Source organism: Entelurus aequoreus, linkage group LG02 (genome assembly GCF_033978785.1).
Source record: "Entelurus aequoreus isolate RoL-2023_Sb linkage group LG02, RoL_Eaeq_v1.1, whole genome shotgun sequence".
Taxonomy (NCBI): Eukaryota; Metazoa; Chordata; class Actinopteri; order Syngnathiformes; family Syngnathidae; genus Entelurus; species Entelurus aequoreus.
The window spans coordinates 5,623,133-5,649,849 of record NC_084732.1 but is presented as its reverse complement, the minus strand read 5'-3'; the positions used below and the strand labels follow the sequence as shown (position 1 = coordinate 5,649,849).

Here is a 26,717-nt window from a genome sequence, read left to right as displayed (position 1 = left end):
AAACTAAAGTCTTAAAAAAAATATATATATACATATATATATATATATATTAGGGCTGCAACAACTAATCGATTAAATCAATTAAAATCGATTATTAAAATAGTTGCCGATTAATTTAGTCATCGATTCGTTGGATCTATGCTATGCGCAGAGTTTTTTTTTGTTTTTTTAAATTAAAATGTTATTTATTTATTTTTATTTTTTAAATAAACCTTTATTTATAAACTACAACATTTACAATCAGCTGATAAACAATAATCAAAATAAGTATGGTGCCAGTATGCTGGGTTTTTTTCAATAAAATACTGCATAGTATAGAAATGTAGTTTGTCTCTTTTATCCGATTATTAATCGATTAATCGAAGTAGTAATCGACAGATTCATCGATTATCAAATTAATCGTTAGTTGCAGCCCTAATATATATATACGGTATATATATATTACAAAGACTTTAGTTGAGGCGGTGCCTCTTTGTTGTTAAGACGGCCGCCTTAACAGAGCCACCGCCTAAACTAAAGTCTTAAAAAAAAAAATATATATATATATATTAGGGCTGCAACAACTAATCGATTAAATCAATTAAAATCGATTATTAAAATAGTTGCCGATTAATTTAGTCATCGATTCGTTGGATCTATGCTATGCGCAGAGTTTTTTTTTTTTTTTTAAATTAAAATGTTATTTATTTATTTTTATTTTTTAAATAAACATTTATTTATAAACTACAACATTTACAATCAGCTGAGAAACAATAATCAAAATAAGTATGGTGCCAGTATGCTGTTTTTTTTCCAATAAAATACTGCATAGGATAGAAATGTAGTTTGTCTCTTTTATCCGATTATTAATCGATTAATCGAAGTAGTAATCGACAGATTCATCGATTATCAAATTAATCGTTAGTTGCAGCCCTAATATATATATACGGTATATATATATATTACAAAGACTTTAGTTTAGGCGGTGCCTCTTTGTTGTTAAGACGGCCGCCTTAACAGAGCCACCGCCTAAACTAAAGTCTTAAAAAAAAAATATATATATATATAAATATATATGTATATATTAGGGCTGCAACAACTAATCGATTAAATCAATTAAAATCGATTATTAAAATAGTTGCCGAATAATTTAGTCATCGATTCGTTGGATCTATGCTATGCGCAGTTTTTTTTTGTTTTTTTAATTTTTTTTTAAAAAAAATAAACCTTTATTTATAAACTACAACACTTACAATCAGCTGAGAAACAATAATCAAAATAAGTATGGTGCCAGTATGCTGTTTTTTTTCAATAAAATACTGCATAGGATATAAATGTAGTTTGTCTCTTTTATCCGATTATTAATCGATTAATCGAAGTAGTAATCGACAGATTCATCGATTATCAAATTAATCGTTAGTTGCAGCCCTAATATATATATATACGGTATATATATATTACAAAGACTTTAGTTTAGGCGGTGCCTCTTTGTTGTTAAGACGGCCGCCTTAACAGAGCCACCGCCTAAACTAAAGTCTTAAAAATATATATATATATATATATATATATATATATATATATATATATATATATATATATATATATATATTAGGGCTGCAACAACTAATCGATTAAATCAATTAAAATCGATTATTAAAATAGTTGCCGATTAATTTAGTCATCGATTCGTTGGATCTATGCTATGCGCAGAGTTTTGTTTTGTTTTTTTTCAATTAAAATGTTATTTATTTATTTTTATTTTTTAAATAAACCTTTATTTATAAACTACAACATTTACAATCAGCTGAGAAACAATAATCATAATAAGTATGGTGCCAGTATGCTGTTTTTTTTCAATAAAATACTGGATAGGATAGAAATGTAGTTTGTCTCTTTTATCCGAGTATTAAGCGATTAATCGAAGTAGTAATCGACAGATTCATCGATTATCAAATTAATCGTTAGTTGCAGCCCTAATGTATATATACGGTATATATATATTACAAAGACTTTAGTTTAGGCGGTGCCTCTTTGTTGTTAAGACGGCCGCCTTAACAGAGCCACCGCCTAAACTAAAGTCTTAAAAAAAAAATATATATATATATATATATATATATTAGGGCTGCAACAACTAATCGATTAAATCAATTAAAATTGATTATTAAAATAGTTGCCGATTAATTTAGTCATTGATTCGTTGGATCTATGCTATGCGCAGAGTTTTTTTTTGTTTTTTTAAATTAAAATGTTATTTATTTATTTTCATTTTTTAAATAAACCTTTATTTATAAACTACAACATTTACAAACAGCTGAGAAACAATAATCAAAATAAGTATGGTGCCAGTATGCTGTTTTTTTTCCAATAAAATACTGGATAAGATAGAAATGTAGTTTGTCTCTTTTACCCGATTATTAATCGAAGTAGTAATCGACAGATTAATCGATTATCAAATCAATCGTTAGTTGCAGCCATAATATATATACTGTATATATATATTTTTAAAGACTTTAGTTTAGGTGGTGGCTCTTTGTTGTTAAGGCGGCCGCCTTAACAACAAAGCGCTGCGGGAAACCCTACGTTAACGCACTTTTTGTGTCTTTTCACGCATTGAAATCAGAAAGGACACGCATTCCCGGAACGCGGATTTTTAAAGTCAACCTTTTTAACTTCTTCCTGTGCTATGGCTCCAGTAAATGACTTGTTTTAGTCTTTGCGAGTCCATGGAAACTTCACTCTTATCTCACGCTTTTTGATCGGCATTGTTCGAGGATGGAGACAGGCTTCAAGCTAACCAGCACCCGACCAGACTCCTCCACCCCAAAAACATACTTTGCAGGTCAACAAACTTTATTTGTTTTAAACTATTGTAGTGGCGTTCTGTACAAAAAGTGCACTTTGATTTAGAGTTGTTTTGATATGTCATTTTAGTGACATCATGCACAAAAGTGCACTAATAGCTTGTTTTAAAATGTCTCTGGCAATCTTGCACTTTCTGTTTTGGAAAGTACATTTCCAAAACTGCTTAATAACTGTTTAATAAATACAGTTTTGCTAAATTGACTTAGTTGTGATTTCCCTCTCTGCATGAAAGTTTAAAATGAGCATATATGAATGCAGTATGAAGAAGAATGTTTTAATGTAGACACATAGAATCATCATACCAGTGTGATTACAGTGTTTCCCATAAACTGCCAAGATACCTGTGGCGGTGGGGGCGTGGCCATGGGCGTGGTCACATGACATCATCGAGTAATTTGCATAATTTACTACAATGATATGATTTTCTCTAAAAAGGCTCAAAAAATGTATACTTACTAATTAATAATAACAGTTTTGTTTTAAACGTCCATCCATCCATCCATTTTACAATATGATTACAACACTTTATGTACATATTTATATACAGATTTGAACAATAAGTTATTCATTATTAATTGTGGTTCTTACAAAAAATATATCTTAAAAAAATATAAAAGCTAAAATGTCTCTTAAAGATCTGCCCCTTTAATGAGTGCATACTAAATAATTTAACTTTAGCCTACTACTACAACCATATTATTTACCAGCAACATAAAGTGAAACAGAGGCAGAGGTGTCCTGCCACAGTCAGTAACAAATAAACAGAAAACAGTAGTGGTGGTAGATAGACACAAAGCTTCAAACATCTGATCCACTGAACAAAGAGCTCCAAAAATCTTGATCCTACACTTCTCTTTTGTAAAGTAAATCTGAACAGCCGATATGGGCATCTACATCAACTATATGATTTGCCTGAGAAGCTTGACAGGACACAAAAAAAACAAAAAAACAAAAAAAACAACAAAAAAAAAATTAAAAAAAAAAAAAAAAAAATTAAAAAAAAAAAAAAAATTTTTTTTTTTTTTTTTGTGGCGGCCTTAATTCTTTCGTGGCGGGCCGCAACAAATAAATCAATGTGTGGGAAACACTGGATTATATGCATAAAGTGTTTATTCAAGGCTAAGGCAAAATATCCACATATATATCGTGTATCGTGACATGGCCTAAAAATATCGAGATATTAATAAAAGGCCATTTATTGATACTGTTGTTGATATTATTCATTTTTTGTTTGACTTCTTTTTGCATTGTTTTGTGTCATGTTTGCGTGTCCTCTCAATTGCTCTGTCGATTGCTATTCCGGGTGTTGCTGGGTCGAGTTTGGTTTTGGAATTGGAATTGTATTATTGTGTATACTTCTGTTGCATTGATTAATAAAAAAAAATAAAAAAAATAAAAAATACAAAAAAACCCCCTGAGACAATAAAGTCTACATTGTGTTCTATCTGCTATCTTCCGATCAAGCTGATGGTCAAACCGGACATATTTCGCCGTGTAACTTTAAGGAGTCAAAGTGTGAGAATTCCCCTGACAACATTACTCGGGCCTGAGCTTCCGGCGTACACAAGGTGCCCGAATTAGCGAAGAGGAGAGGGATGCTCTCATCGCGGCTTTGTCCATCTTTTCAGCGTGACTGCACACCAGCAGAGGAGGGCATCAGTACACAACGGCAGCTCTTTGTTGTCTCGCCGCACTGACCGCGCGTGTGAATGAGGGTTAAAGGTCACTGGCCGCTCCTGTCGGAGTGAAAATACACGCAGCTCATCCCTCATTGTTTGGGGGGGGGAAGCTTGCACTGACGCTTGCAACGCTGCAGGCGAAATGATTGTTCTTATTTAGGATCTATGAAGGTTTAATTAAGCCTTAAAGGCCTACTGAAAGCCACTACTAGCGACCACGCAGTCTGATAGTTTATATATCAATGATGAAATCTTAACATTGCAACACGTGCCAATACGGCCGGGTTAACTTATAAAGTGACATTTAAAATTTCCCGGGAAATATCCGGCTGAAACGTCGCGGTATGATGACGTATGCGCGTGACGAAGTTATGGTACCCCGTAGAATCCTATACAAAAAGCTCTGTTTTCATTTCATAATTCCACAGTATTCTGGACATCTTTTGCAATTTGTTTAATGAACAATGAAGGCTGCAAAGAAGACAGTTGTAGGTGGGATCGGTGTATTAGCAGCGGACTACAGCAACACAACCAGGAGGAGTTTGTTGGAGAGCAGACGCGCTAGCCGCCGACCTCACCTTGACTTCCTACGTCTCCGGGCCGCCAAACGCATCGGGTGAAGTCCTTCGTCCTTCCGCCGATCGCTGGAACGCAGGTGAGCACGGGTGTTGATGAGCAGATGAGGGCTGGCTGGCGTAGGTGGAGAGCTAATGTTTTTAGCATAGCTCTGTGCGGTCCGGTTGCTAAGTTAGCTTCAATGGCGTCGTTAGCACAGCATGGAAAGCATTAACCGTGTATTTACATGTCCACGGTTTAATAGTATTGTTGATTTTCTATCTATCCTTCCAGTCAGGGGTTTATTTTTTTTTGTTTCTATATGCAGTTAAAGCACGATGCTATCACGTTAGCTCGTAGCTAAAGCATTTCGCCGATGTATTGTCGTGGAGATAAAAGGCACTGAATGTCCATTTTGCGTTCTCGACTCTCATTTTCAAGAGGATATAGTATCCCAGGTGGTTTAAAATACAAATCCGTGATCCACAATAGAAAAAGGAGAAAGTGTGGAATCCAATGAGCCAGCTTGTACCTAAGTTACGGTCAGAGCGAAAAAAAATATGTATTTCACTGCATTCTAGTCCGTCACTCTCACGTTCCTCATCCACAAATCTTTCATCCTCGCTCAAATTAATGGGGTAATGGTCCGAATCGCTCTAGCTGCGTTGAAAACAATAGGAAAATATGAGGGAGTGAACAACTGACAACGTCACGCTACTTCCGGTACAGGCAAGGTTTTTTTTTTTATCAGAGACCAAAAGTTGCGAACTTTATCGTCGATGTTCTCTACTAAATCCTTTCAGCAAAAATATGGCAATATCGCAAAATGATCAAGTATGACACATAGAATGGATCTGCTATCCCCGTTTAAACAAAAAAAATTTTGCTGAAAGGATTTAGTAGAGAACATCGACGATAAAGTTTTGGTCGCTGATAAAAAAAAAGCCTTGCCTATACCGGAAGTAGCGTGACGTCGCAGGTTGAAAGGCTGCTCACATTTCCCTATTGTTTACACCAGCAGCGAGAGCGATTCGGACCGAGAAAGCGACGATTACCCCATTAATTTGAGCCAGGATGAAAGATTCGTGGATGAGGAACGTGAGAGTGAAGGACTAGAGTGCAGTGCAGGACGTATCTTTTTTCGCTCTGACCGTAACTTAGGTAAAAGGGCTCATTGGATTCCACACTTTCTCCTTTTTCTATTGTGGATCACGGATTTGTATTTTAAACCACCTGGGATACTATATCCTCTTGAAAATGAGAGTCGAGAACGCGAAATGGACATTCACAGTGACTTTTATCTCCACGACAATACATCGGCGAAGCTCTTTAGCTACGGAGCTAACGTAGGGATGTCCGATAATGGCTTTTTGCCGATATCCGATATTGTCCAACTCTTTAATTACCGATATCGATATAAACCGATACCAATACTGATATATACAGTTGTGGAATTAACACATTATTATGCCTAACTTGGACAACCAGGTATGGTGAAGATAAGGTCCTTTTTTTTTTAAATTAATAAAATAAAATAAGATCCATCCATTTTTTTTTTGAAAAAAAATAAATAAATAAAATAAATAAATAAATAAAATAAAATAAAATAAGAGAAATAAATTAAAAACATTTTCTTGAATAAAAAAGAAAGTAAAACAATATAAAATCAGTTACATAGAAACTAGTAATTAATGAAAATTAGTAAAATTAACTGTTAAAGGTTAGTACTATTAGTGGAGCAGCAGCACGCACAATCATGTGTGCTTACGGACTGTATCCCTTGCAGACTGTATTGATATATATTGATATATAATGTAGGAAGCACAATATTAATAACAGAAGGAAACAACCCTTTTGTGTGAATGAGTGTAAATGGGGGAGGGAGTTTTTTTGGGTTGGTGCACTAATTGTAAGTGTATCTTGTGTTTTTTATGTTGATTTAATAAACAACAAAAAAAAAACAAAAAAAAACAACAAAAAAAACAGATACCGATAATAAAAAAAAACGATACCGATAATTTCAGATATTACATTTTAAAGCATTTATCGGCCGGCCGATATTATCGGACATCTCTAAGCTAACGTGATAGCATCGGGCTTAACTGCAGATAGAAACAAAAGAAATAAACCCCTGACTGGAAGGATAGACAGAAAACCAACAATACTATTAAACCATGGACATGTAACTACACGGTTAATGCTGTCCAACCTGGCGAAGGCTAACAATGCTGTTGCTAACGACGCCATTGAAGCTAAATTAGCTACGGGACCTCACAGAGCTATGCTAAAAACATTAGCTATCCACCTACGCCAGCCAGCCCTCATCTGCTCATCAACACCCGTGCTCACCTGCGTTCCAGCGATCGACGGACACTTAAAGTCCTCCTGGTTGTGTTGCTGCAGCCAGCCGCTAATACACCGATCCCACCTACAGCTTTCTTCTTTGCAGTCTCCATTGTTCATTAAACAAATTGCAAAAGATTCACCAACACAGATGTCCAGAATACTGTGGAATTTTGCGATGAAAACAGAGCTTTTTTGTATTGGATTCAATGGTGTACCAATACTTCCGTTTATTTAGTGACGTCACGCGCATACGTCATCATACGTAGACGTTTTCAACCGGAAGTTTCGCGGGGAATTTAAAATGTCACTTTGTAAGTTAACCCGGCCGTATCGGCATGTGTTGCAATGTTAATATTTCATCATTGATATATAAACTATCAGACTGCGTGGTCGCTAGTAGTGGCTTTCAGTAGGCCTTTAAATATTGCAGCATCCTGCCATATTTGGTAATAATCCATTTTTACCGCTTGTTCTTTATCATTTTGACAAAATAATAGACTGCATACTTACTACTAAAAGAGAAGTTATTTTGTATCGTATTCACACACATAAAAAAAACAACAACCTGAGGCCCGCTAGAGCGTTACGTGGTCTGGAACATTCTTTTATGGCCTTGCACAAGGTCCCTGTGTGCAACAATGTAGTGTTACTGCCAGATAAGATGTTCCCCTCGCAGGATTACAACGAGCGGCAAACTGTGGCTGGTAGATTTTACATCTCAGCCGCAGTCATATCCTGAGCTCCAATCCTCGGGTGGAAGGGAGGAGGGGCTTACGCACTTGAAAGGGTTCTTGGTAACCGACATAGAACCCTGTGTTGCAGCAGGTATGTGCGGCAAAACAAAGTGGAAGACCCCCAGAAAAGATGGCTGGAATGCTCCCTAGGCTACATGTAAAAGGGGCTTTGCATTCTTGCCATCACCATAGTGATGCAGCCAGCATGTCTCTGTCTGTGTGTGTGTGTGTTCTTGTATTTCTACCTTTCTTGAGACATCAACAAGGAAAAGTAGTTTCCATATGAGGAGGTGTGAACAAGTTAGGACATAAATCATGGTCCCAATACGGAAAACCATCACATCTAATAGAGAATGACTCATTTGCACCCCTGGTGGTGACATCTATCAAAACGAGGGTGGTCCCAAAAAGGAGGGATTTTTCAAATTGACTGTGTGCCGCTTTTAAAAGTGCTCCCCCCTCTGGCCAACATATGTAAAAAGTAAATAATGAAGAATAAAAAAAACCAATTACAAACAAAAAAATAATTTAAAAATTTTTTTTTTTACTAAAAGCAGTAGGGATGTCCGATAATGGCTTTTTGCCGATATCCGATATTGTCCAACTCTTTAATTACCGATACCGATATCAACCGATATATGCAGTCGTGGAATTAACACATTATTATGCCTAATTTGGACAACCAGGTATGGTGAAGATAAGGTACTTTTTAAAAAAAATTGTAAAATAAGATAAATAAATGAAAAACATTTTCTTGAATAAAAAAGAAAGTACAACAATATAAAAACAGTTACATAGAAACTAGTAATGAATGAAAATGAGTAAAATGAACTGTTAAAGGTTAGTACTATTAGTGGAGCAGCAGCACGCACAATCATGTGTGCTTACGGACTGTATCCCTTGCAGACTGTATTGATATATATTGATATATAATGTAGGAACCACAATATTAATAACAGAAAGAAACAACCCTTTTGTGTGAATGAGTGTAAATGGGGGAGGGAGGTTTTTTGGGTTGGTGCACTAATTGTAAGTGTATCTTGTGTTTTTAATGTTGATTTAATTAAAAAAAACAAAAAAAACCAAAAAAAAACAATACCGATAATAAAAAAAACGATACCGATAATTTCCGATATTACATTTTAACGCATATATCGGCCGATGATATCGGCAGCCGATATTATCGGACATCTCTAAAAAGCAGTCTTTTTCTCACAATGTGTCGACTTTTTTCTTATAAAATTGGAAACAATTTCTCATATTCTTTCTGTTTCTGTAATATTTTCACATAATTTTTATTTTTTTTTTAAAATGTAAAATCGTTACTTTTTAATGCAAAATGGGGACATTTCTAACTTTTATCCCAATATTGCCAATTTTTGTAAAATACTGACAGTTTTGGAGTAAAATTATGACTTGTCATCATTTTGCTTACGGACTGTATCCCTTGCAGACTGTATTGATATATATTGATATATAATGTAGGAAGCAGAATATTAATAACAGAAAGAAACAACCCTTTTGTGTGAATGAGTGTAAATGGGGGAGGGAGGTTTTTTGGGTTGGTGCACTAATTGTAAGTGTATCTTGTGTTTTTTATGTTGATTTAATTAAAAAAACAAAAAACAAAAAAAAAACGATACCGATAATAAAAAAACCGATACCGATAATTTCCGATATTACATTTTAACGCATATATCGGCCGATGATATCGGCAGCCGATATTATCGGACATCTCTAAAAAGCAGTCTTTTTCTCACAATGTGTCGACTTTTTTCTTATAAAATTGGAAACAATTTCTCATATTCTTTCTGTTTCTGTAATATTTTCACGTAATTTTTTTTTTTTTTTTTTAATGTAAAATCGTTACTTTTTAATGCAAAATGGGGACATTTCTAACTTTTATCACAATATTGCCAATTTTTGTAAAATACTGACAGTTTTGGAGTAAAATTATGACTTGTCATCGTTTTGCCAAGTAAAATTCCTATTATTATAATATTGCTAAAATTTCAAAGTTTTCCTATAAAATTGTGACTTTTTTTCCGAGTAGAATTGCGACACTTTTCATAAAATTGCCCAAATTTTAAGCTTTTCTTGTAAAATTGCAACTGTTATTGAGTAAAATTCCAACTTTTATCTTATTATTGCACACATGTTCAGTTTTTCTTGTAGAACTTTGACTTGCGTTGAGTAAAATTACGACTTTTATTATAATACTGCCAAAATTCTAAGTTTTTCTTGTGAAATTCCAACTCATTTTTCACAACAAGCTTTTTTATATTTGCATAGTATGTATATATTATTAATGTTGTAAATAAACATCTTTATATATCTAGAAAGGGTGGTCCTAAAGATGGAGGCATTTTTTGGAGGTCTCAAGAAGGTAACAAATACAAGAATGTGTGTGTGTGTTCTAGTATCTCTACCCTTCTTGAGACATCAACAAGGAAAAGTATCTTCCATATGAGGAGGTGTGAACAAGTGACGACATAAATCATGGTCCCAATAACATTGCATCTAATAGACAATGACTCATTTGCACCCCTAGTGGTGACATCTATCAAAATGAGGGTGGTCCCAAAAAGGAGGGATTTTTCAAATTGACCGTGTGTCGCTTTTAGAAGTGCTCCCCCTCTGGTCAACACATGAAATAATAAGTGTGTGTAAAAATTTGAAGTGTTCCCCCTCTGGTCAACATATGAAATAACAAGTGTGTGTAAGAAATTGAAATGTGCCCCCTTAAAACAAATACAATAAATATGCATATAGAGACATACTGTAATAACTCGAAGTAAATAATGAAGAATAAAAATCGACTACAAACAAAAAATTTAAAAAAATTAAAAATGAACTAAAAGCAGTCTTTTTCTCACAATGTGTCGACTTTTTTCTTATAAAATTGGGAACAATTTCTCATATTCTTTCTGTTTCTGTAATATTTTCTCGTAAAATTATTACTTTTTAAAAAATGTAAAATCGTTACTTTTTAATGCAAAATGTTGACATTTGTCATATAAAATTCTGACTTTTATCACAATATTGCCAATTTTGTATTTTTTTGTAAAATAGTGACATTTTTGGAGTAAAATTATGACTTGTCATCATTTTGCCGAGTAAAACTCCCATTATTATAATAATGCTAAAATTTAAAAGTTTTCTCAAAATTTTTTGACTTTTTTTCGAGTAAAATTGCGACTCTTTTCATAAAGTTGCCAACATTTTAAGCTTTTCTGTGTCGACTTATTTCTTATAAAATTGGGAACAATTTCTCATATTCTTTCTGTTTCTGTAACATTTTCTAGTAAAATTATTCATTTTTTTAAATGTAAAATCGTTACTTTTTAATGCAAAATGTTGACATTTGTCATATAAAATTCTGACGTTTATCACAATATCGCCCATTTTTTTGGTGTTTTTGTAAAATAGTGACATTTTTGGAGTTAAATTATGACTTTTGTCATCATTTTGCCAATTAAAATTTCCGATTATTATAATATTGCTAAAATTTAAAATAATAAATAAATAATAATAATAAATAAATAATAAATAAATAATGAAGAATAAAAACAGACTGCAAACAAAAAATTTAAATTGAATTAAAAGCAGTCTTTTTCTCACAATGTGTCGACTTTTTTCTTACAAAACTGGGAACAATTACTCATATTCTTTCTGTTTCTGTAATATTTTCTCGTAAAATTATTACTTTTTTAAAAATGTAAAATCGTTACTTTTTAATGCAAAATGTTGACATTTGTCATATAAAATTCTGACGTTTATCACAATATTGCCCATTTTTTTGGTGTTTTTGTAAAATAGTGACATTTTCGGAGTAAAATTATGACTTTTGTCATCATTTTGCCAAGTAAAATTGACGATTATTATAATATTGCTAAAATTTAAAATAATAATTAAATAAATAATAAATAAATAAATAATAAAGTAAATAATGAAGAATAAAAACCGACTACAAACAAAAAATTAAAAATGAACTAAAAGCAGTCTTTTTCTCACAATGTGTCGACTTTTTTCTTATAAAATTGGGAACAATTTCTCATATTCTTTCTGTTTCTGTAATATTTTCTAGTAAAATTATTCCTTTTTTTTAATGTAAAATCGTTACTTTTTAATGCAAAATGGTGACATTTGTCATATAAAATTCTGACGTTTATCACAATATTGCCCATTTTTTTGGTGTTTTTGTAAAATAGTGACATTTTTGGAGTAAAATTATGACTTTTGTCATCATTTTGCCAAGTGAAATTTCCGATTATTATAACATTGCTAAAATTTAAAATAATAAATAAATAAATAAATAATAAATAAATAAATAATTAATAATAATAAATAATAATAAATAAATAATAGAGTAAATAATGAAGAATAAAAACCGACTACAAACAAAAAATTAAAAATGAACTAAAAATGCAAAATGGTGACATTTGTCATATAAAATTCTGACTTTTATCACAATATTGCCAATTTTATTTTTTATTTTTAAATAGTGACATTTTTGGGGTAAAATTATGACTTTTGTCATCATTTTGCCAAGTAAAATTCTGATTATTATAATATTGCTAAAACTTAAAAGTTTCTTGAAAAATTGTGATTTTTTTTTTTGAGTAAAATTACGACTCTTTTCATAAAATTGCCAAGATTTTAAGCTTTTCATGTAAAAATTGCGACTGTTATTGAGTAAAATTCCGACTTTTATCATAATATTGCACAAATGTTCAGATTTTCTTGTAAAATCTTGACTTGTGTTGAGTAAAATGGCGACTTTTGTTATAATACTGCCAAAATTCTAAGTTTTTCTTGTGAAATTGTGACCTTTTTCTTTTGAGATTCCAACTCAGTTTTCACAACAAGCTTTTTTACATTTGCATAGTATGTATATATTATTCATGTCGTGAATACACATCTTTATATATCCAGAAAGGGTGGTCCTAAAGAGGTAGGCATTTTTCGGAGGTCTCAAGAAGGTAACAAATACAAGAATGTGTGTGTGTGTGTGTGTGTGTGACGGTTATCTGTGTCTTGACATAGGGAAATTGGAGGAGCAGGTGGAACGCTGCCGACGTTTCCTTCAGGGCTGGGAATAAATCAATAACGACACACAAAGGTCAGCATGTTGTGAGGCTTTCATTATCCTCATCATCCCCCCCTCTGGTGTGGCCTTAGGTGAGGGTCAGGCGGTTTAATTTGCCATCGGGGGGCTTTCTACTCCTCATTATGCAGAATTAAGTCAACACTCGGGGCGGGGAAGCGCACGCCCACTGCTTGGTCGGCAGTTTGCGAAACAAAGTAACCGCACTTAACTCCCTAAGCGTCCTGCACTTAGAACAATACGTTAGGTTTATAGAATACTGGGGCTGGGCGATAAAACGGTATCGATACATACCACGATAGACACGATATCAACAAAGACGGAGGAAGTTACGAAGCAAGGTTAGTGGCATGAACAAAGGCACTCGCCCTCTGGTTACCAAGCAACGCAGGAAGTGATCACTGATCAATAGGAGTGATGCAACTACAACTACATCATGAAGAGGGCCTCGGTTCCAAGAGCCCTAGGGCTCAGGGGACGGACATTGAAATGTCCATGTTTCGTCAGGTTGTATTCCTTTGAGACTGCGTTTACATAAATGCAAAGTAAACACGTCGGCTTACACACCGCACAGTCAATAACTTCATTATTCTGCCCTCGCTACTCGTTTCCAGCGTGCGCAGCTGGACAGATAGTTAACAGCGTGAAGAAACAGAAGCTCCAGAGGTTTTGTTGAGGATTGATGTTCCTTCTTTTAAATTATTTACCTTCCTTACTTACTTTTATAGACTTAGACGGACTTTAATGATCCACAAGGGAAATTGTGCCACACAGTAGCTCAGTTACAAAGGATTGGAAAGGATAAGGATGGAAAGGATAACGCACACAAGGGCACAAAAAGAGAGCGAAAACAAAAGGTGTAAAGTACACTAAAAATGTACCATAGTAGCAATATTAATGTAACATATATGTAATATTTACATATTATATATACAGTATATAATATATACAATATATATATATGTACAGCCCTTACCTTTGGGCTGATACCGAGGGCGACTGTGGTGACCAGTTTGACGCGTGTAAATGATAGATACTGTAGAACTGTGTTTGGATATGACAATCCGTTTATTCCAGCTATCTAAATTAAATTAAATGTAGATTATATAACAAAGTATGCTGACCTTGAATGGCACATTATCACAGCATTGTCCCGGCACGATACAACACGATACCACATGACACGTCACGTCACGTTCGAAAACTGTTTGTCCTCCAATCGCCCTCCCATGCTCACACCTGAACCCAATTTATGGAGGCTACCATGGTAACCGCACCATAGCAACAGTCCCTTCCCTGTCAACACTTCCTGGTTCTTAACAGGAAGTGGGCAGAGCAAGCTGCAGAAAAGGAAATTAAACATGCTGAACCCAACAATCAATTAGAGAAAATAAAAATAAAAACAATATAAACAAATAAGGAATTTTCCAACTATATTAATATATATATATATATATATATATATATATTATATATATATATATATATATATATATATTAATATATATATATATATATATATATATATATATATATATTAATATATATATATATATATATATATATATATATATATATATATATATATATATATATATTTCAATTTTTTTTTTTTTTTTTTACTGAATGCATTTGTTCTTATAATTTTGACAGAAAAAAAAAATGCATATTTTAAACTTGAATATGATTTGATCATGCCAATTATATTATTTTATACTGTATTGCAAAACTATTTTTGTGAGAAAAAAACAAATAGTTAAATATCTGCTTGTCACCTTTATTTATGATTTTAAAGCAAAATTCAGTTTGTTAAAATACAGCGTTTTAAAATTAAGAGTGTAAAAATGCAGTTTTTTAAAATACAGTGTTTTAAAATTAAGTATGTAAAAAATCAGTTTGTTAAAATACAGTGTTTGTTTGAACATAGTGTTTTAAAATTAAGTGTGTAAAAACTTAGTGTATTAAAATGCAGTGTTTTAAAATTAAGTGTGTAAAAATTCAGTGTATTAAAATGCAGTGTTTTAAAATTAAGTGTATTAAAATGCAGAGTTTTAAAATTAAGTGTGTAAAAATTCAGTGTATTAAAATTAAGTGTGTAAAAATTCAGTTTTTGAAAATGCAGTGTTTTAAAATTAAGTGTGTAAAAAATCAGTTTGTTAAAATAGTGTTTGTTAAAACATAGTCTTTTAAAATCAAGTGTGTAAAAATTCAGTTTGTTAAAATAAAGTGTTTTAAAATCAAGTGTGTAAAAATTCAGTTTGTTAAAATAAAGTGTTTTAAAATTAAGTGTGTAAAAATTCAGTTTGTTAAAATAAAGTGTTTTAAATTAAGTGTGTAAAAATTGAGTTTGTTAAAAAACAGTGTTTGTTAAAACATAAGTTTTAAAATTTAGCGCACCAAAATTCAGTTTGCTAAAATACAGTGTTTTAAATTAAGTGTGTAAAAAATCAGACTGTTAAAATACATTGTTTGTTTAAACATAGTGTTTTAAAATTAAGTGAGCAAAAATTCAGTGTATTAAAATGCAGAGTTTTAAAATTAAGTGTGTAAAAAGTCAGTTTTTGAAAATTCAGTGTATTAAAATGCAGAGTTTTAAAATTAAGTGTGTAAAATTTCAGTTTGTGAAAATACAGTGTTTTAAAATTAAGTGTGTAAAAAATCAGTTTGTTAAAATAGTGTTTGTTAAAACATAGTCTTTTAAAATCAAGTGTGTAAAAATTCAGTTTGTTAAAATAAAGTGTTTTAAAATTAAGTGTGTAAAAATTCAGTTTGTGAAAATACAGTGTTTTAAAATTAAGTGTGTAAAAAATCAGTTTGTTAAAATAGTGTTTGTTAAAACATAGTCTTTTAAAATTAAGTGTGTAAAAATTCAGTTTGTTAAAAATAAAGTGTTTTCAAATTAAGTTTGTAAAAAAACAGTTTGTTAAAATATGGTGTTTGTTAAAACATAAGTTTTAAAATTTAGTGCGCCAAAATTCAGTTTGTTAAAATACAGTGTTTTTTAATTCAGTTTGTTAAAATACAGTGTTTTAAAATTAAGTGTGTAAAAATGCAGTTTGTTAAAATACTGTTTTAAAATTAAAATTGTGTAAAAAATCAGTTTGTCAAAATAGGGTTTGTTAAAACATAGTGTTTTAAAATTAAGTGTGTAAAAATTCAGTTTGTTAAAATAAAGTGTTTTAAAATTAAGTGTGTAAAAATTAAGTTTGTTAAAATACAGTGTTTTAAAATTAAGTGTGTAAAAAATCAGACTGTTAAAATACGGCGTTTTTTTAAACAGTGTTTTAAAATTAAGTGAGCAAAAATTCAGCGTATTAAAATGCAGAGTTTTAAAATTAAGTGTGTAAAAAGTCAGTTTGTGAAAATACAGTGTTTTAAAATGATATGCTGTATTGCAAAAGTATTTTTGTGAAATAAAAACAAATAGTAAATACCTGCTTGTCACCTTTATGATTTTAAAGCAAGTTATACATAAAAAAAATCTAATAAAATGCATATGCATTTCGATTAATCGTGATTAATCACATTACCCGCATCCATAATGTAAATACATTTTAAACAGCAGCCATTCCTGCGATGTGGCCCTCAATGAAAATGAGTTTGACACCCCTGCAATACAGCGTGTATATAAAATGATGTTTTTAGAGTGCAGTGTTAGCTGACTCTTGCTAATGTTTATTTAGGAGTTAGACTGCCTTAAAAAAGAAAAACATGTGTTCTTGTCACACATAAGGATCAGAAAATGTGCAGTTTTACGAGGCCAAGCATCAATTAAATTGAACAGAAAGTAATTGTAAAAAAAACCCTCTGCCATTAGCACCTTTTCGTGCATCTTCACTGACTTACAATCTTTGATGGTGCCCTCGTGTCGCTGTGCGGAAAACCACAAGCTGGTTTCTGATACATGAAAGACAAGTTTGCACTTTTCAAGTTGCAGCCTTTCAAAATCAACCCACAATCATTGAAAAAAATACACCCAAAAAGGTGTGAAAGCTGAAAAAAAGTCACCTCATTGAGACATCAGGTTGGTTTTTTTTGACACAGGGAAACACCTAATGCAAATTACTGTAAGTTCTATAATGAAAGTGAAAGGAAATCAGACCGAGTCAGACAGAGGTTGTTTGTAGCTAGTAGTTGGCGTAAATAAACTTTGTTTTGATCAAAAAAAATAACATAAAATGATGCAGCTTATTCCAAAATGATTGTGTGTCTGTCTCCTGTGGAATAATGTTGTCATGACATCTGCTGGGTCAAAACGTGCTCTCTTTCTAACAGCTATTTACTTACCAACTAGGGCTGCAACTAACGATTAATTTGATCATCGATTAATCTGTCGATTATTGCTTCGATTAATAATCGGATAAAAGAGACAAACTACATTTCTATCCTTTCCAGTATTTTATTGAAAAAAACCCAGCATACTGGCACCATGTTGTGGACATTGGGGGTGCAGCATACACCAACAATAACACAGAAATGTAACTCATCAGAACTGAATCAGATATTGTACACGTTTCTGTTGTGAATAATAAAGGATTCATTTCAGGCTGCCTCTGAATAATAGCATGACATATTCCAGCACCTTCATAACGTTTAGTTATACTAAAGCGTCACTCAAATCTAAATATATTTATATAGCTTTATCGGGCCTGGCTACATTGATCCATTATGAAACCAACCTGAGATATTTCTGTCCGTTACGTTTATTTCCAAATTGGTAACCGTGCGTTTTCTCTCTCAAAACGGAGTCAAATGTGCCAGAGACACATTATCAGCCCCGCGTTGCAACAAAGGCATAACTTTAACGTTACTCACAAAAAAGCTGAACTCATGAACGCTTGTTGCCACTATGGACTTAAAAAGTTACGTACTGTGAGTTCCTCCCTTCATCCATGGCTGCAACATGTTTCCTTTTCAGGTGCTTCTGAAGCAATGTTGTACTTCCGTGCCATTTTGCAGGAAACGCTCTTCTTTGAAGTCTTTAAAGTGAAGTGTTCCCACACTTTTGACGACTTAGGTCGTACACTTTTCTCCATTGAAGCAATAACCTCAAGATGTTTCTCCGCTAAACTATCGGTAGTGTTTTCCTGCGCCATTTTTCAAATTTTTCCAGCAAAAGGAGACGCCGTGGTCACGTGAGCTGCACATGACACATCATTGGCTAGCTTACGCCAGTGGTCCCCAACCACCGGACCGATTGGTACCGGGCCGCACAAGAAATTAAAAAAAAAAAAAAAAAAGTTTATGAAATCAACATAAAAAACACAATATATACATTATATATCAATATAGATCAATACAGTCTGCAGGGATACAGTCCGTAAGCACACATGATTGTATTTATTTATGTAAAAAAAAAAAAAAAATTTTTTTTTTTTTTTTTAAATACACCCCCCCACCCCCACCGGTCCGTGGGACAAATTTTCAAGCGTTGACCGGTCCGCAGCTACAAAAATGTTGGGGACCACTGGTCTACATCAGTGGTCCCCAACCACCGGTACCGGTCCGCGGACCGATTGGTACCGGGCCGCTCAAGAAATGTAATTTAAAAAAAAAAAAAAAAAAACATTTATTTTTATTTAAAAAAAAAAATTTAATCAACATAAAAAACACAAGAAATTTAATTAAAAAAAAACAACTATTTATTTATTTATTTTTTTAAAAATTAAATCAACATAAAAAACACAATATATACATTATATATCAATATAGATCAATACAGTCTGCAGGGATACAGTCCGTAAGCACACATGATTGTACTTCTTTATGAAACCCCCCCCCCCCCCCCCCCACCGGTCCGTGGGACAAATTTTCAAGCGTTGACCGGTCCGCAGCTACAAAAAGGTTGGGGACCACTGGCTTATGCCACCTCATGAGACGTAGCCTCAGCGCCGCCCTGGCGCTGTTTTGTACTGTTTTTGTACTTATTTTGATTATTGTTTCTCAGCTGTTTGTAAATATTGCAGTTTATAAATAAAGGTTTATAAAAATAAAAAAATAATTAAAAAAAAAATAACCAAAAAAATAAAAAATAAAAAAATATAAAAAAGCCTCCGCGCATGCGCATAGCATAGTTCCAACGAATCGATGACTAAATTAATCGCCAACTATTTTGGTAATCGATTTTAATCGATTAGTTGTTGCAGCCCTATTACCAACACATTCAAAAGACATTTCTTTCAAAATCATTCATGGTTATTACTCTGTAAAGACTGTGACAGTTAGATTGATGTTACCTGCAACTTATGTAACGTGCATCCAGAGACTGTTTACCACCTGTTTTGGACTTGTGAAAGCACTCCATCACTACGGCAGGCTTTCATCCTTTCATCCTGGACAATATGCATGACGAATTTGTGCTTTGTTTTAAAGGCCTACTGAAATGATTTTTTTTTGTTGTTTAAACGGGGATAGCAGATCCGTTCTATGTGTCGTACTTGATCATTTCGCGATATTGCCATATTTTTGCTGAAAGGATTTAGTAGAGAACATCGATGATAAAGTTCGCAACTTTTGGTCGCTGATAAAAAAAAAAAGCCTTGCCTGTACCGGAAGTAGCGTGACGTAGTCAATTGTTCGCCTCCTCATATTTTCCTATTGTTTACAATGCAGCTAGAGCGATTCGGACCGAGAAAGCGACGATTACCCCATTAATTTGAGCCAGGATGAAAGATTCGTGAATGAGGAACGTGAGAGTGAAGGACTAGAGTGCAGTGCAGGACGCATCTTTTTTCGCTCTGACCGTAACTTAGGCACAAGCTGGCTCATTGGATTCCACACTTTCTCCTTTTTCTATTGTGGATCACGGATTTGTATTTTAAACCACCTGGGATACTATATCCTCTTGAAAATGAGAGTCGAGAACACGATATGGACATTCACAGTGACTTTTACTTCCCAGTGTTTCCCACACATTCATTTATTTGTGGCGGCCCGCCACAAAAGAATTACGTCCGTCACAAATTTAAAAAAATGAATAAATAAAATAAAATAAAATAAAAATTTTCTGTCCAGCTTCTCAGGCAAATCATATAGTAGATGTAGATGCCCATATAGGCTGTTCAGATTTACTTTACAAAAGAGAAGTGTATGATACTTCTCTTGTTGCCTTATTTCTATTTGACCACTACTGTTTTCTGTTTATTTGTTACTGACTGTGGCAGGACACCTCTGCCTCTGTTTCACTTTATGTTGCTGGTAAATAATATGGTTGTAGTAGTAGGCTAGAGTTGAATTATTTAGTATGCACTAATTAAAGGGGCAGAGCTTTAAGAGACATTTTAGCTTTTATATTTTATTATATTTTTTGTAAGAACCACAATTAATAAATATATTTCAGTGAATAACTTATTGTTCAAATCTGTATATAAATATGTACATAAAGTGTTGTAATTATATTGTAAAATGGATGGATGGATGGACGTTTAAAACAAAACTGTTATTATTAATTAGTAAGTATACATTTTTTGAGCCTTTTTAGAGAAAATCATATCATTGTAGTAAATTATGCAAATTTCTCGATGATGTCATGGTGACCACGCCCATAGCCACGCCCCCACCGCCACAGGTATCTTGGCCGTTTATGGGAAACACTGTCTCCACGACAATACATCGGCGAAGCACTTTAGCTACGGAGCTAACGTGATAGCATCGGGCTTAACTGCAGATAGAAACATAAGAAATAAACTCCTAACTGGAAGGATAGACAGAAAATCAACAATACTATTAAACCATGGACATGTAACTACACGGTTAATGCTGTCCAACCTGGCGAAACTTAACAATGCTGTTGCTAACGACGCCATTGAAGCTAACTTAGCAACCGTACCTCACAGAGCTATGCTAAAAACATTAGCTATCCACCTACGCCAGCCAGCCCTCGTCTGCTCATCAACACCCGTGCTCACCTGCGTTCCAGCGATCGACGGTGCGACGAACCACTTCACCCGATCACAGATGCGGTCGGCGAGACGGAGGAAGTTAAGGTGAGTTCGCCGGCTAACGCATCTGCTATCCTCAAAGTCCTCCTGGTTGTGTTGCTGCAGCCAGCCGCTAATACACCGATCCCACCTACAGCTTTCTTCTTTGCAGTCTCCATTGTTCATTAAACAAATTGCAAAAGATTCACCAACACAGATGTCCAGAATACTGTGGAATTATGAGATGAAAACAGAGCTTTTTTGTATTGGATTCAATGGTGTCCGAATACTTCCGTTTATTTAGTGACGTCACGCGCATACGTCATCATACATAGACGTTTTCAACCGGAAGTTTAGCGGGAAATTTTAAAATTGCATTTTATAAGTTAACCCGGCCGTATTGGCATGTGTTGCAATGTTAAGATTTCATCATTGATATATAAACTATCAGACTGCGTGGTCGCTAGTAGTGGCTTTCAGTAGGCCTTTAATGAACAATGAAGACTGCAAAGAAGAAAGCTGTAGGTGGGATCGGTGTATTAGCGGCTGGCTGCAGCAACACAACCAGGAGGACTTTGACTTGGATAGCAGACGCGCTATGCGACGCTAGCCGCCGACCGCATCGATGATCGGGTGAAGTCCTTCGTCGATTATTTACAGCAGTGTTTTTCAACCTTTTTTGAGCGAAGGCACATTTTTTTGCGGCGAAAAAATCCGGAGGCACACCACCAGCAGAAATCATTAAAAAACTAAACTCGGTTGACAGGAAAAAGTCGTTGTCGCAATTGTTGGATATGACATCAATATAGCTCTTGTCTCAAAGTAGGTGTACTGCATACTTGCCAACCCTCCCGTTTTTAGCGGGAGAATCCCGGTATTCAGCGCCTCTCCCGACAACCTCCCGGTATTCAGCCGGAGCTGGAGGCCACGCCCCCCCCAGCTCAATGCGGACCTGAGACTGAGTGAGGACAGCCTGTTCTCACGTCCGCTTTCCCACAATATAAACAGCTTGCCTGCCCAATGACGTCATAACATCTAGGGCTTTTAGAGAGTAGAGTGCACAACTGCGCACACAACAAGGAGACGAAGCAGAAGAACGAGGAAATGACAGACACGGCGACGCCGTCGACGAGCAAGATGAAGAAATACGCTTGCAAGTTCCAAAACGAATGGAAACAAGAATTTCAGTTCATCCAGGACAGTTCGAAGGGGAAGGTGTATGTTGCCTGTAAATTTTGTAGAACAGACTTCTCCATTGGACACGGTGGCCGAAATGATATACTCATCATGAACGGAGAAGTTAAACAGGACAATACTGCCATCTAATGGATAGCCACCGGAACACTGAAATTCAAGTTTTTTTTTCTTTTTTCTATGTAAATAAAATAAATAAATAAATATATATATATATATATATATATATATATATATATATATATATATAGCTAGAATTCACTGAAAGTCAAGTATTTCATACATATATATATATATATATATATATATATATATATATATATATATATATATATATATATATATATATATATATATATATATATATATATAAGGGCTGCAACTAACGATTAATTTGATAATCGATTAATCTGTCGATTATTACTTCGATTAATCGATTAATAATCGGATAAAATGGACAAACTACATTTCTATCCTTTCCAGTATTTTATTGAAAAAAAACAGCATACTGGCACCATACTTATTTTGATTATTGTTTCTCAGCTGTTTGTACATGTTGCAGTTTATAAATAAAGGTTTATTTAAAAAAAAATATTTTTTTTTAAAAGCCTCTGCGCATGCGCATAGCATAGATCCAACGAATCGATGACTAAATTAATCGGCAACTATTTTTATAATCGATTTTAATCGATTTAATCGATTAGTTGTTGCAGCCCTAATATATATATATATATATATATATATATATATATATATATATATATATATATATATATATATATATATATATATATATATATATGAAATATATATGAAATACTCGAGTTGGTGAATTCTAGCTGTAAATAACCACGCCCCCAACCACACACCCCGACCCCAGTTGGAATTTCACAAGAAAAAGGTCACAATTTCACAAGAAAAACTTCGAATTTTGGCGGTATTATAATAAAAGTCGTAATTTTACTCAACGCGAGTTAAAATTTTACAAGAAAAACTGAACATTTGTGCAATATTATGATAAAAGTTGGAATTTTACTCAGTAACAGTCGCAATTTTACAAGAAAAGTTACAAATGTTGGCAACTATATGAAAACATTCGTAATTTTACTCGGCAAAAGTCACAATTTTATAAGAAAACTTTAAAATGTTGGCAATAATAGAATAGTAATCGGAAATTTTACTTGGCAAAATCATTTTACTCCAAAAAATTCATATTTTACAGGAACAACAGAAAAATTGGCAATATTGTGATAAAAGTCAGAATTTTATACGACAACTTTCACCATTTTGCATTAAAAAGTAATAATTTTACTTTTTTTTTTGCATTACACAAACAGAAAGAACCCCCTGGTGTTGTTTTGTACTGTTTCAGTACTTGTTTTGATTATTATTATTTGATTGTATGTAAAAGTTGAATATTATAAATAAAGGTTTTCAAAATAAAACAAATAAATTTTTTTTAAAAAATACAAAGTTTGCATAAATAGTTGTTAAAAAAAAAAGTCTTACCTGGGGTTCTTACACACTCAGCTCTTCAACTTGGAGATCCTCCAACACTTTGGGATGTACAAAAAAATACAAAATAAAGTACAAATGGATCCCGTCAAACAAGGGAAACGTATGCCGAAAAGGAGCGGGTCTTGTCGTGAAAGTGGAGATGATTTAGTCCATCCGACAAGCCGGAGCAGGTTGCTCGGGTTGGAAGGGAAGGAGAACCGCACACAAACACAAGTCACGTTCACCTGTTGGTTTCTTCTTACGTAATAAAGTATAGTTTAAAAAAAATGGAGATATTGAGTTCTCCCAGCATAGAAGGTGTGACGAAGTGAACACCAAGTGGACCTAGCGAAGAGTGGCGGCTCTCCTCAGTGACACTCTCGTTAGGAGCCTCGGGTAGAATCAAGCTGGAGCTGCTCGCTTGTTAGCGCTCGTGTTTCCGGTAAGAGCTTTCACAATAAAGCCCGTTCTAGGAAGCGCATAGTCAGATTGTTGAAATAATCATACATGTTTGCAATTTTGCTTCAACTTTCACTGTGTGTCAAATTATATACATCAATACGGCCTTTAGAATGATATACATGGCAGACATTTAATGACAAAAGACACCGATGTTCGTGGGTTACTTTATTTTGAAGGGGGCACCTACTGCCGGGTTTGTTCTGTTGTTAAGCTTTGTTTGACTAAAGTCAATGTATGTATATGTATTTTATTTTTTCAAATTAAGTGTAAAAATTCAGTTTGTTGAAATAAAATGTTTTTAAAATTGTGTAAAAATTCAGTTTGTGAAAATACAGTGTTTTATAATGATATACTGTATTGCAAAACTATTTTTGTAAGATAAAAACAAATAGTTAAATATCTGCTTGTCGCCTTTATTTATGATTTTAAAGCAAAATTCAGTTTGTTAAAATGCAGTGTTTTAAAATTAAGTGTGTAAAAATTCGGTTTGTTAAAATACAGCGTTTTAAAATTAAGTGTGTAAAAAATCAGTTTGTTAAAATAAAGTGTTTTAAAATTAAGTGTGTAAAAATTCAGTTTTTTAAAATACAGTGTTTGTTAAGACATAAGTGTTTTAAAATTTAGTGTGTAAAAATTCAGTTTGTTAAAATACAGTGTTTGTTTAAACATAGTGTTTTAAAATTAAGTGAGCAAAAATTCAGTGTATTAAAATGTAGTGTTTTAAAATTAAGTGTGTAACAATTCAGTTTGTTAAAATACAGTGTATTAAAATTAAGTGTGTAAAAAATCAGTTTGTTAAAATAAAGTGTTTTAAAATTAAGTGTAAAAATTTCAGTTTTTTTAAATAGTGTTTTAAAATTAAGTGTGTAAAAATTCAGTTTGTTAAAATAAAGTGTTTTAAAATTAAGTGTGTAAAAATTCAGTTTTTTAAAATACAGTGTTTGTTAAAACATAAGTGTTTTAAAATTTAGTGTGTAAAAATTCAGTTTGTTAAAATACAGTGTTTGTTTAAACATAGTGTTTTAAAATTAAGTGAGCAAAAATTCAGTGTATTAAAATGCAGTGTTTTAAAATTAAGTGTGTAAAAATTCAGTTTGTGAAAATACAGTGTTTTAAAATGATATGCTTTATTGCAAAACTATTTTTGTGAGATAAAATCAAATAGTAAATATCTGCTTGTCACCTTTATTTATGATTTTAAATTCAGTTTTGAAATTAAGTCTGTAAAATTTTTGTTTGTTAAAATAGTGTTTGTTGAAACATATATATATATGTAATTATATATGTAATTATGATATTGATTATACAAATATGAAAATTAAATTAAATACGATTACAATAAAATGTTAACACAGTTACAAAACGGTCTTTTATACATTGTTTTGAAATTAAATCTGTAAAAATGTTGGTTGTTAAAATACATCCATCCATCCATTTTCTACCGCTTGTCCAAATACAGTGTTCGTTAAAACATATATATGTAATTATGATATTGATTAAACAAATATAAAATAAATTAAATGCAATTACATTAAAACAAAGTCACAAAACGGTCTGTTATGAATTTTGATTAATTTGTAGATTATAGTTACATTGGTTGTGATTGTTTTGCTATGCATCTGCTGTTGGGCATCGTTATTTCTATAGAGCTTAATTAGTGTCCTTAACAGAAAGTTTGTTTTTGGACACTAAATTTATCTTACATAATTTTTTGCGTTTGAAGTTTGTAAACTGATTTTTTTTTTTTTTTACATCAAATTATGCTGACAATTTATTTGGAAAAAAAAATTATAAGCAAAATTTTAGCATTTAAGAAATTCAGTTTGTTAAATTATACTGTTTTAAAATTTAGCGTGTAAAAATTAAATTGGTTAAAAAATATATTTTTTAAATTCAGTGTAAAAAATGAATTTGTTAAAATACTGTGTTTTAAAATTCAGCTTGTAAACATATTTTTGTTAAAATACAGTGTTTAAGTGTAGTGTTTTAAAATTCATACTGTTTGTTGAAAACAGTATTTTAAAATGTAGTGTTTAAAAATGTAGTTTGTTAAAATACAGTGTTTTAAAATTCAGTGTGTAAAAATATTTATAGTTAAAATACAATGTTTTCAAATTCAGCATGTTAACAATTTTTTTTGTTAAAATACATGTTTTGAAATGTAGTGTTTTCACTACCAAATTCAGCATGTACACATATTTTTGTTAAAATAGTGTTTAAGTGTAGTATTTTAAAATTCAGCGTGTAAAAATTCAGTTTGTTGAAAACTGTATTTTAAAATGTAGTGTTTAAAAACGTAGTTTGTTAAAATAGTGTTTTAAAATTTAGTGCGCAAAAACTCAGTTTGCTAAAATAGTGTTTTAAAATTAAGTGTGCAAAAATT

At 32.7% G+C, this 26,717-nt stretch overlaps 1 protein-coding gene across 3 annotated transcripts in view; it reads right to left on the bottom strand.

The window, feature by feature from the left end:
- The window catches only part of adgrg1 (adhesion G protein-coupled receptor G1), an 81,749-nt gene extending 57,493 nt beyond the window's left edge, over positions 1-24,256 (bottom strand). For all 3 annotated transcript variants that reach the window (XM_062020787.1, XM_062020796.1, XM_062020805.1), the window contains exon 1: positions 23,885-24,256. The gene's annotated coding sequence lies outside the window, so the exon portion shown is untranslated. The remainder of the gene's footprint in view (positions 1-23,884) is intronic.
- Between the last annotated feature and the right edge of the window lie 2,461 nt (positions 24,257-26,717).